Source organism: Garra rufa, chromosome 8 (genome assembly GCF_049309525.1).
Source record: "Garra rufa chromosome 8, GarRuf1.0, whole genome shotgun sequence".
NCBI classification, from domain to species: Eukaryota; Metazoa; Chordata; class Actinopteri; order Cypriniformes; family Cyprinidae; genus Garra; species Garra rufa.
The window spans coordinates 39,042,046-39,054,923 of NC_133368.1; the positions used below are offsets into that span (position 1 = coordinate 39,042,046).

General features: G+C 41.2%; 1 long non-coding RNA gene across 1 annotated transcript; it reads left to right on the top strand.

Moving 5' to 3' along the window:
- Window positions 1-1,885: 1,885 nt before the first annotated feature.
- On the top strand, window positions 1,886-11,408 carry LOC141341217 (uncharacterized). The gene is made up of 4 exons (XR_012356637.1): window positions 1,886-2,014; window positions 9,508-9,757; window positions 9,920-10,015; window positions 10,223-11,408. It is a non-coding gene; the product is annotated as an uncharacterized lncRNA (long non-coding RNA).
- Window positions 11,409-12,878: the final 1,470 nt, after the last annotated feature.

Genomic DNA, 12,878 nt, shown 5'->3' on the forward strand with positions numbered 1-12,878 from the left:
GACATTTCACTTTTCTTAACATATTTCAGCATTACGAGCACTATATCTCTCCTGCACGTTTTCAGGTATGTTTTTTTGATATGGTTAAAATATGAACATAGCACTTCAGAACCTGTGACTAGCATGTGATGTTACCACACAGTAGATGGAAAAAAAAAAAAAACTAAATCAAGATTACAATGTTTAAAAACAACACACTGCACAAAAAACTTAATTGATAGTTTCATATTGAAAAATATTGCATATGAAGTTTATTTATTTTTATTTTTTTTCACTAAATGGTAATATTAATAACTTCACTTACAAAGGTATGTATTTTTAATTTTGTTTATTTTTGTTTTGCAGACCATCAATTCTGAGCACGATCTGCATTTTATTCTGCAGCTGAATACCTGGTTAGTGTGCAAAATGCCTAAAGCCACAGTCACACTAGACTTGCATGTGAAATCCCCTCGGATTCTGCAACGGTCATGTTATGACGTCATGCTCTGGAGCGTCTATTTAAAAAGTTAAATTCAACACATAACAAATAATAATACATCTAACATACAATCTACTATACTTTTCCCCTGCACTGCAGTTTTAAATGTATGTTCTTTTTATTCAGGTATTAGGTTATGCTGTGATGTATCGGCCTGCTGTTGGTCACATGGTCTCACGTAATATGAATTCGCAGTTCAGAGTTCTCCAAGCTTTGCGTTTCCCATCTGATGTGCTCGCCTGTGTTTGATTGGAACGAAACGTCTAGTGTGACCATGGCTTCAATGATGCTCTGTCTTTTTTTTCAAATACTATAATCATTATAGTTGCCTAATATGCCTTTTCTTTTCTAGGTTTTCGATTTTCTCCAGGCAGCAGTTCTTCTGTATTGTTCTTCCCACCCACTCCCCCCCCCCCCAAACCCTCCTCTCATCCCACTCTACCCCCCCCCCAAAAAAAAAAAAAAAAAAAAATCCAAATACTGTTCACTTATTTGTTCCACTACTACTGTTCTTTTAAAAGTTCATTCCTTTTAATACTAGGTTAATCATCTGTTTTTCATCTGCTATTGTTCTTTACTTTGGGGAAAAAATAGCCATTTTTGTAAGTTGTTATTTTTATTGTAAATTAACTAACTTGCTTTTTTCTTGAGAATACTTTGCAGGTTGTATCGCTTCAGCATTTTGTAAAGTAAGTGGCTATTATTTGAAAATATTTTGTAAAATGTTTGAGTACTAGGGATGTGACAATCTCATTAGAACGTGACCATATATTCACAAAACATTTTGCAGTGTTTACATTAGAGCTGCTCAATTAATCAATAAATCATGCAGCTTAAGTTTACATGTTTAAAACAGCATATAATTAAAATAAAATATTAATTTCGTAAAGTTCATATCAAAATGCACATGCATTTTGTATTTTTCAGTTAAATAAAATAAAAATCCTATATATTTCATCATTGAGGATTTCTTTAAAAAAAAGTTTAGAAATCTTGTTTCGTCTCGTTCTTGTGAGCCCAGTCTTGTGTTTAATGAGATAAGTGTCTCGTCATACCCCTATTAAATACATCTATTTTTTTAATGTAGCACTAAAACCATTTTACAGTAATTTTTAATCAGAGATCTGTTCAAATTTGTAACAAAGTTGACAGTTGCTTAACACTTATTTAAGAGACACATTAAATCAGCTGCTTATTATTTAAATAATCTGCTTTTATTTAATTGAAAACCAAACAGAACAGAGGATGTTCAACTTGACCAAGTTTTTTCTTTATAATTAATGTGTTGTTCATGTATGTCATGGATAACTTGTCTTTGGTTTTTCTCATATTTTGTCTTTTGATCTTTTGAAGGATGCCTCGGAAAGGTAGGAGATCCCGGGCTCAAAAAATTCGTTGGACGAAGTTAGATCTGACAGGACAGACTAGAATGACAGACGTTGATCAGTTTTCTAATGGACAGCACGGCGAAGATGGTGACAATACATCTACAATTCTATCCATGCAGGCGTCTCATTGCCAGAGTGATGCAAGGTATGACGTTTTCTCACGAAATCATCAGTGCACATGTGTAGCTCTGACATTCCTTGCATACCACAGTGAGGGAACTTTGTTTAAGCAGCCTGATCTTGACAGAGTGCTAGAGGAGGGTGATGCTTTGTATGTCGGCATTAAAATGCAGCTTATTGCTGAACAAAGATTCCGACTGGATCATCTAAGTATGCGTGAAGTACCTGTGAGCATCACAACTTCTAACCACACCTACAGCGTCCAAAAGTCAGATGTGTTGATGGGATATCTAAGAGCCAGAGGAACTTCGGAAATGGAAAGATGGTGGCTTCCTCTTGATGAAAGACTTCACTGTCTCTCAACAGATGTCAGCCATGCACTGCTTATGGTTTCTCCAGAGTGCTTTGCTGTGTTCAGAGATGCTTCTGGAAGGTATGGATATTTTGATTCACATTCCAGAACGGCAGAAGGTTTCCCACATCCAACTGGTGATGGAACTGCAGTTTTGCTCACTTTCAGTCTACTGAGTCAGATGATCAGCAGACTATGTCTGCTTTTTCAGAACCGTGGTGCTGAGACTTGCTACGAATTAATGCCTGTTGCATTTGAAATGGAGCCACAGTCTGAGGAACCATGCTCATCATCAGCTTATGTGTCACCATCAGAAGTAACTCCATCTCTCCCAAAACCACAAAATGTTGGTGACAATATTCCTGAAAATCTTGTTCTTACAGATGACAAAAACCAAGGTGTCATAAAGGTTGTAAAAACAAACAAGCAGCGAAGAAGAAAAGAGATGCGTAAAATTGTGCATCAAAAGCAACAACCAGGACTTGAGAAAACATATTCACATTTTGAAGTTCGAGAACAAAAAAGAAGAGAATATGAGAGAGGGAAATATGCCACCAATTTGCAGTTTCGGGAGAAGAAAATTAAGGTTACTAAAAAGAAGTATCAGGATCCATTTGCCAGATACAAAAAGTTAGAGTACATGAACAAAAGGTACACCGCTGATGTTCACTTCCAGAAAAAGAGGAAAGAGTACATAATCAAGAGGTACCAGGCTGATGCTCTTTTTCAGAGCAAAATGAAGGCGTACATGGTCAGGAGGTACCGCACTGATGCTGTTTTCCAGAGGAAAATGAAGGCGTATATGGTCAGGAGGTACCATACTGATGCTCCTTTCCAGAAGAAAATGAAGGACTACATGGTCAGGAGGTACCGCACTGATGCTCCTTTCCAGAGGAAAATGAAGGATTATGTGTTCAAAAGGTACCACACTGATGATCTTTTCCAAAGGAAAATGAAGCACTACATGGCCAGAAGATATGCAAGTGATTCAGAGTATAGGTCTCACCACATTCTTCTTTGTACTCTCCATAAGAAACAGAAGTTTCTCACAGATGTAGGATTTCGCATTCTTTATAAGTTACGAAATGCATTGAGGATCAAAAGGAAGTACAAGCCATACGTTCATTCCAGCCAGGATACACCCAATTCTGATGCGACAACCCAGCCTGTTTCCAACAGCTTGGTGCAAAAGGCCATCTCTGCATTTCGGTGTCAAGTTAAGCATGGTCCAACTTACGTCTGCACAGTGTGTCACAGGACTCTTTTTCCGAATCAAGTCAAGGTGTGTAACAGAACACGATATGTAAAGAATGTTCTTGTTGCAGCCTGTTGCTTAACCGGAAAATATGTTCATGCTTGTGACAGTGCTTGCACAATTTCTTGTGCAGTTCCAGAAGAGAGGAGACAGGAATGGATCTGCCACACTTGTGACACTCATCTGAAGAGAGGATCTATGCCCTCAATTGCAGTGGCAAACAAACTCGAATTGCCTCCCATCCCTGCAGAACTACTCGAACTGAACGTGCTTGAGCGACAGCTCATTGCCAGAATCGTTCCCTTTGCAAAAATAGTTGCATTGCCCAAAGGACAGCAAAGAGCAGTGCATGGTGCTGTTGTGTGTGTTCCCTCTGAGGTGGAGCAAACAGTCAACTGTCTGCCACGGCCTAGTAGTGAGTCCCAGCTTCTACAGGTAAAGCTGAAAAGGCACATCAAGTTCAAAGGGTACCAACACTTCCATACGGTGAATATGCACAATGTGCTAGCCGCTTTAACGAAACTGAAAGCTACGCATTCAGAGTACAGGGACATCGTTATAAGTGAAGCTGCCACATTTGAACTTCTCCCCGATGATGAGCTGGATGACACAGCGGAGAAACAGGAAGTCGTTGTCTCTGAACAGGATGACCAGAACGTCAGCACAGAGGAAAAGGATGAACTCAGGCCTGGCCTCACTCTGGACACATGCATGCAGCCACTTGACATCGGACAGGACTTGCTGTCGTACGGCGAGGGAATTTTCAGCATTGCGCCTGCTCAAGGGAAAAAGCCAGTCGGATTTTTCCGGATTCCCAAGTTGGAAGCCATGTCTTTCCCTGTTCAGTTTTGCACTGGACAGAACACAATTGATGAGGCGCGACAAGTTGCATTGTCACCGAGCATGTACTTCAATGCTAGACTGTTCTGCGTGGATACTCGTTTCGCCAAAGACCAGAGTTATCTCTTCTTTGCACAGTTTGTCACTGAAACGCACATGGCTAGAAACAGCATGTCTATTCAGTTGCGAAAAGGCAAACCCGTTACGAGAGATGGATGTAGGATCTCCAACAAGCTTCTTCAGGACGATCGTGAGGTCGAAAGGCTGGTCCACAGCCGTGATGCCACAAGGTTCATGCAACCCTTGAGGGGCACTCCATCTTACTGGGAGAAAACGTTGAGAGATCTACAGGCCATGATCCGGCAGTTGGGGAACCCTACTTTTTTTTGCACTTTTAGTGCAGCCGAAATGCGATGGCCGGAAGTGATAACGGCAATCAAGGCTCAGCAAGGTGAAGAGGTTGACTTTTCGGAGCTTGACTGGACGACGAAATGTGAAATCCTTCGCAGTAACCCCGTCACCGTCATGCGGATGTTTGAGAAACGGGTGGATGCGTTAATGACTCATCTGCTTTTGTCACCTGCTCAACCCATCGGTGAAGTCGAGGATTACTTTTATCGAGTCGAGTTTCAAGCCAGAGGAAGCCCTCATATTCATCTGCTGGCCTGGGTGAAGGGGGCGCCAGAGTTCGAAAATGAGTCTGATAAAGAAGTGTGTGACTTCATTGACCGTTACGTTACCTGCCAGTTGCCCGACCCTACCACCGATCCTGAGCTTCATAAAATCGTCACTGAAGTTCAACTTCACAGCAGGAAACACTCCAAGTCTTGCAAGAAAGGAAACCTGTTGTGTAGGTATGGGTTCCCTAAACTCCCCGTCTCTGAGACCACCATCACCCGTCCACGACCACCGCGTCCTGAGGAAGATGAGGACGAAGACCCAAACCGCCCAGATGGAAAGAAGGCAAGACAGGAAGCTGTCCGAAAAGTGATAAACGACGCAAGGAAGAAACTCAAGCCGGTGTGGGATTTGTTAAATGATCCCCAGGCCTCCTTTGACAGCTTGTCAGACCTGCTGGCCAAATGTAATCTGTCCATGAAGGATTACAATGGTTACGTTGAGGCATTGACCACTTCAAGTGTGATTTTGCTGAAGCGTGATCCAAAGGAGGCTTGGGTGAATGGATACAACCCGGATCTGCTGAGGGCATGGAACGCCAACATGGACATTCAGTTTGTTCTGGACTCTTTCAGCTGTATCATGTACATGCTGTCTTACATTTCCAAGCCAGAGCACGAAATGAATGATTTCCTGAAGAGCGTCATCAAGGGTGTTCGCGAAAGCAACGTGAACGAAGAGGACGAAATGAAGAACATAATGCAGGCCTACTCCAAACACAGGCAGGTGAGCGCTCAGGAGTCTGTGGCAAGAACATGCAGCTTACCAATGAAGAAGTGTTCGCGAAACGTTGTGTTTATACCGACGGATGACGACGCCCTGAAGATGAGTTTGCCCCTTAGTGCCCTGCACAACAAAGATCCTGATTCAGAGGATGTCTGGATGTCAGGTATGATAGACAAATACAGAGCAAGGCCTCAAACACTGGAGTTCGAGATGATGTGTCTGGCGGACTTCGTCTCCAATTACCGTGTTGTGTATGGTCGGCAAACTCAAGGAAAGAATGTCCTCCGACTGCTCAACGGTATGGGCTTCATTCAGAAGAGGACTGTTGGTAAAGCTGCGATCATCAGGTATGCTCGGTTTTCGGAGGAGAAGCAACCGGAAAAGCATTACGGAAGACTGGTGAAACTTTATGTGCCGCATCGCTTCAACGAACAGCTGAAACCCCAGCGATATCCAACTTATCAGGAGTTTTACAAAGGTGCGTTTGTTGAACTCCCGGCACACCCCGGGCTCCTGATGCCTGTCTGCGCCATAGTCAAAGCACACCAGGAGAACTATGAAAAACACAGCAAAGAGGTGGATCAAGCATTCGAACAGCTGCAGCGGGACGGACCAGCTGAGAATGCTTGGACCGCCTTTGCGCCTGAAGTTGACGTAGATCGCCTGGAGTGCATAGCGGAACGAGAAGACGTCGATCCAGAAGAAGATGAACAAGATGATGTCCCGGATTACCAGATTCTTCGTGGAGATGGAGATGGAGTCGTACCACAGATAGAGGCACCACAGATGACTGCTGAATTTGTCAGGAGGATGTTCAGGAGTCTAAACGAGACGCAGGCAGCCATTTTTTACGCTGTCCGCCAGTGGTGTCAGAAGCGTGTGTGGGGTCACAATCCAGAGCAGTTTTTTTACTTTTTGTCAGGCGGTGCTGGCTGTGGGAAATCACACGTCATCAAGTGCGTACACGCGGAGGCAACCAAGATTCTGCGACAACTCCCTCGACTCCGGGAAGAAGGGGATCTCTCAGTGCCTACGGTGCTGTTGTCTGCTTTTACTGGAACGGCAGCATTCAACATCTCCGGTAAAACGCTGCATTCCCTTTTAAAGCTGCCACGGAGTCTGAAACCACCATACCAGGGACTTGGAAACTCCCTTGATGAAGTGAGAGCAGCTTTACGCGACGTGGAGATCCTTATCATCGACGAGGTATCCATGATCTCAAAGGACATGTTTGCTTACATCAACTGGAGATTTCAGCAGATCAAAGGCAGCAAGAAGCCTTTTGGAGGGATCTCTTGTCTCGCCGTAGGGGATTATTATCAGCTGCCCCCGACAGGTAAAGCCAAACCGCTGTGTGTGTTTGAAGAGGATGTGCTGGACTTCTGGAAGGACAATTTTCAAATCGTCACCCTGACAGAGATCATGCGCCAGAAAGAAGACCTCGCTTTCGCTCAGTTGTTGAACAGACTGCGAGCAAAGCCGAAGGCCGAACCTCTCAGGGAAGACGATAAAGCTTTGTTACTCCAGGCTGTGAAAAATTCAGAAGACTGTCCCCGTGAAGCTCTGCACATATTCGCCACCAACAAAGAAGTCCTCAAGTTCAATACCGAGACTGTGCAGGCCCTTTACACTGACATCATAACAATTGATGCCGAAGACTACAGGAAAGACCCCACAACAGGAGGGATGAAGAGACTACGCAAACCCGCCACTGGAAAAAAGGACAACTTACTTGACACCATAGAAGTTGCCGTGGGAGTTCGTGTAATGGTGACCAGGAATCTGGACGTAGAAGACGGAATCGTCAACGGATGTTTTGGCAGGATTGCAAACATCGTCACAAAACAGAAGGATGGATTCGCCACAGTGGAGATGTTAGGCCTTCAACTCGACAATCCAAACGCCGGCCAGAAACACCGCAAGAAAGTAGGAGGTGAAGAAGACGTCTTGGTCTACATCGAGAGATCCGAAGAGACTCTGAGGAAAGGAGCGGTTCGTCGTCAGTTTCCCATCAAGTTAGCTTACGCCTGCACAGCCCACAAAGTTCAAGGCATGACGATGCAGTCTGCAGTAGTGTCCTTGAAGAAGATTTTTGAGCCAGGAATGGCCTACGTTGCCCTTAGCAGAACCACTTCCCTACATGGATTACACATCACAGACTTCGACGAGAAGAAGATATATGCAAATCCAGAAATCACAGCCTCTTTGCAGGCCATGAGGAGAGCACCAGTCGAAGAAATTATGCCACTTCTGCGGCACGTTAGGGAGAACAGACAGGAACATACCCTCACCATCATTCACCACAACACAGAAGGACTTGGACCCCACATTGAGGACATCAGATGGCATCATGAGCTGCGTCACGCGGATATTCTCTGTCTGACGGAAACACACCTGTCCGGATCGTCTACTTCATCAGATCTCCAATTGGACGGATACAACCTATTTGCCCGCAACAGACACGTCTCCTACTCTACGCATCAAGACATTGGGAAGAAGAACGGAGGTGGAGTCGCAATATATTGTAAGGAGCACATTCCAGCTCAGCCCCGGCAATATATACAAAATGTGACCGATCTGGAGTTCGTTGTCATCAAATTAGATTCGCCAATAAAGGCAGCCATCGTAGCTGTGTATAGGCCGCCACAGTACAACGTTGGAGATTTTTTGACTAACCTGAAGGGTATGCTGGATTATCTTGACCTCGCACACGACGACCTTGTCATCGTCTGTGGAGACTTTAATGAGGACCTCCTGCACACTGGGAAAAAACCTATTCTGGAGTTGTTTCAAGCTCGAGGGTACACTCAACTGATTACAACAGCGACGACGGACAAACACACACTACTCGATCATATCTTCATTTCGAATCCGGACCTCTGCCTTCAGTCGGGTGTCATACAGAGCTACCACAGTTACCACAATCCTGTGTACTGTGTTTTGCTTTTGACATAGGTGGTTTTGTTTTGGTTGTCGTTGGGAAATGTTTTGCAGTGTAATGCCAAAGGGTTGGCTTGCATGGTTGTGTTTGTGTTATGCCATACAGAACCGTTGGGACCAAGCATGCATTAACGGTGCGGGTTGGGCTTTCCGACAGCCTTAGCCAACGGGTTGGCGTGTATGGTTGAGTTTTGGTGTTAGGCCATACGGAACCGTGGCACTGTGCATTCATTAACGGTGCCAGTGGGCTCAGAACAGCCTTAGCCAACGGGTTGGCGTGTATGGTTGAGTTTTGGTGTTAGGCCATACGGAACCGTGGCACTGTGCATTCATTTACGGTGCCAGTGGGCTCAGAACAGCCTTAGCCAACGGGTTGGCTCGTATGGTTGAGTTGTGGTGAGACGTATGGTCGTCTTGAGGTTTTGTGGCGCTGAGCTACCAGGATACAAGAGCAGTACCTACAGCAGCAGGAAGGACGAAGATAGAAGTAGACTGGCAGCTTCAGGGAGGACACTGGCAGCAGCACCAGCGATAGACAAGATACAGTGAGCTCCAGGGAAGCAGTAAGTGAGTAACAGCACTAACATGATGATAGCAAGGTAAAGGGGGAGGTAGTTAGACAATATTATATTAGAAGTTTTAACTTGAATTTGTTCGACAATCTGTACTAAATGTATTATATGCAGTTCACTGTTATTCTGTCATTAATATGTGCCCTTCTGTAAAGTTGCAGGAAGATACAATAGCAGTCCTGTCCAAGACTGGATGCTACTCTGCAATATACCATCCAAGCTAAGTGTTTAAACATTTTGATTCAATCACTGTACTACTGCACATCATAACCACATTTGTAGGAAAATGTTAATCCTAATCTCATTTTGATGTTGATGTTTTTCAGCAGTTGAAGTCAGAATGCCTGAGAAGATCAAGTGTGCTACAACACTAATGATGACAGCATCTGAATACCGGCATCTGTGGTAAGCATAAGATTAGAATTGGTTTAGAAGTTTGGAAGATTGTTTTGTGACTAAATAAAAATTAGTAGTGTCGTTCTGTAGAGTTAAGTTGTGAATTTACTTTTATTTACTAGTTTATTAGTATTTGTGTATGATAATGATCCCATTATTCATGTATTATAGACAGGATGGGACCAGTTGGTTATGGCACTGAAGACCGAAGCAAGGACAATGCTGAAGACAGAAGAAGCAGAGAAATAAGAATACTAAAGCACTGATGTAAGTTAATAAATACTTCTAGTAAAATCTAGTGTTTCAGTCCATTTTATTATACACTGAGCTTAGAATTTTAAAGTGTAAATGGTTCTCTTGCAAGATAAATCACACCTGTCTTTCAAACTTTGTTTTTCATAAGTCTTGTGGAGTCAAAACAATACAAATGAATTCACTAACGGTATCACATCTGTTATACTTCCTCTACCACAGGACATCCAGCCTGTGAGACGAGTCAGATCCAGTGGCTAGATGGCGGGCGATGCTTCAGTAGTCAACTTCCTTCATCTAATAATCGGATGACCAGTTAATCTCATATGTTTAGAAATTATTTAACCATATAACATAATTGTTATATGTTTGTATAATTTCTAAATATATTAATATTTCATATATTGGGTCAATTGATTTACATAATTGGCTTATTTCTAAATATATTAATATTCCATATATTAGGTTAAATGAATGTGTTTTTGCGATGTCTGCGCCATGCCAGAAGAGGATGGGTTTCCCCCTTTGTTGAGTCGGGTTCCTCTCAAGGTTTTTACCTCCTGACTTTATGGAGTTTTTTCCTTGCCACTGTCGCCATTGGCTTGCTCACTGGGGGTGTTGTGCCAGATCCTGTCTCTCTCGGGTCCTTTCCAACTAGGGTTTCCAAAACAGGCGTTTTTGAGTTGATTAAAATTGTATAAATAATTAGGTAATATTAAATTAAATATAAAGGGCTGCTCAATTATTCAGAATTAAAAAAAATCCATGTAATGTCTCAAAACTAAAACAGCTGCAATTCATTAAAACACTGTATAAGTGTATATACCTGTCTAAAAATATAATGTGTATCTATCTAAACATCGGCATGTATCTACATCAATTTATGTGACTGTATATATCTTTATTAATTTATATGTAACTGTCTGTATATATATATATATATATATATATATATATATGCTAAATAATTTATAAACATAACAATTAATAATTAATTCAAAATAATACTTCAGTGATGTTTAAAATGATAAAAGTGTTTTACAATTTAGAGCTTAGCTATATTATATTTTATATATTATATATTGAGTAACATATGTTATATATTATATTAATATATTTTTTATAATTCTGTAAAGTAAAATGGTCATATATTCATATTTTATTTTATTATACAGTACAATTTCACATTGCAACAGTAATATTTCTGTTTTCATTTTTATAATTTTAATAGTGGTAATACAATAAGACTATAATATTTAAATGCTTTCACTAAAATAATATTTACTGGTATTCAATAAAACACTTTAGGATCTAGATGCGTGACTGGGATCAGGATTGGTGGACAGGATTTGGCACAACAGGTGCTTTTCTTAATAATTTTAATAAACATTTTAGGTGAATTGGCAAATCAAGTCTGTTTGTCTTTATTGAATGGTACATTGAGATGGTAAGAACTTACTTTTAAATAAGGTTTATACATTTCTGTAAATGAAGACCACATTAAGTGTAAATATTTATTTATTGTTGTTTTATAATTCTGCAAATTAACTGATACTTATCTAATTCAAGACCACAATATGTCTGCATATCCAATAAGCAAACTTTAGTCTCTAAACCTGCAAAAATCACACTCTTGATCTGCACAGGTATCATTAATCATTTGAGTTTTCACTTCCTGGATTGCTGTTATAACTCAGAGGAAGATCATTCACTGCTTATATGTCACTCATATGTTTAACTGCATGCTAGTACTACTCATACTATTTTTAGTCTGTCTTTCTGTGGCAGAAATAATACAAGTACTATGTAGGTTTGTTGTTCTAAATTCAGCAACATTACATTTTTTATAACCTGCCTTGTCACATATGATAACAAACGTCCGCTTTACTTTCACTTTGTGCTCAATACATAACAAACAGATAAACATTTCTACATGATTGTACAGCCAATAGAATCACACTTTCACTATGCAGCCTGTTCACAAACTTTTGTGGTGAGTCAAATCTGCAATATTGCAATGTTTGTTTTTTTTAAATTGATGCACATTTATTTAATCATATATGCACCTCACTGAAAACGAATGACAAACATAATTTTGTAGATATATAGTAGTCAACATTTAAAGTGGATCAAAACCTTTCATCAAATTTGTCCTAAAAGCAAAAAGAGTGCCTATTCTTGTCTTAGGACCACTTTGATGACCTTCAGATATTGAGTACTATATAGTATTTTTTTATGTACTAATAGCACTTACAAGGTTTAAAAAAAAAATTATATATATATATATATATCATTTCCATTGTCTGAAAATTGAACCCCATTCAACCTGAACAGTTTACTTTTCTTCTCTGTTATATCTTTATTATTGATGAACACTCCACCAATGTCAGTCATGTATTAAGTTCCTGGCTTTGTTCATCTTCTCCGGAAAAAAGTATTGTGGTATTGGTGCTGAAATTGCTTAAAGGTCCTCATTGGAGTGCTGAAAGGTTGAGAGCATGACATCCAGAAGCTGGCTCTATCTCGTGCCTTCCTTCCCCAGTCTCTGGAGTATTCTGGAGACCCAGGTTTGGTTAACAGGTGACCTCAGCTGTCCTCTCAGCCCACTTGATATAGCTGTGACCGACAACTAGAACAATTTTCTCTAAAATATTGTGTTAAAACTATTTATTAATGCATTTCTTTATTTTTTATTAATTATAAGCTAAATGAAAACCCGAAAACGGAGTGTCTATTTGTAAAAACTCGGCCCACCGATGTGTGATGTGGCTGGTCAACACTACAAAAAATGGCTGTTTAACTTCAGCTTCTATGGTGTTGCGGGTAAAGCGCGCGTAGAACTTTTTTCGACGTGGTCGACCCGGGTTTGATTCTGCCT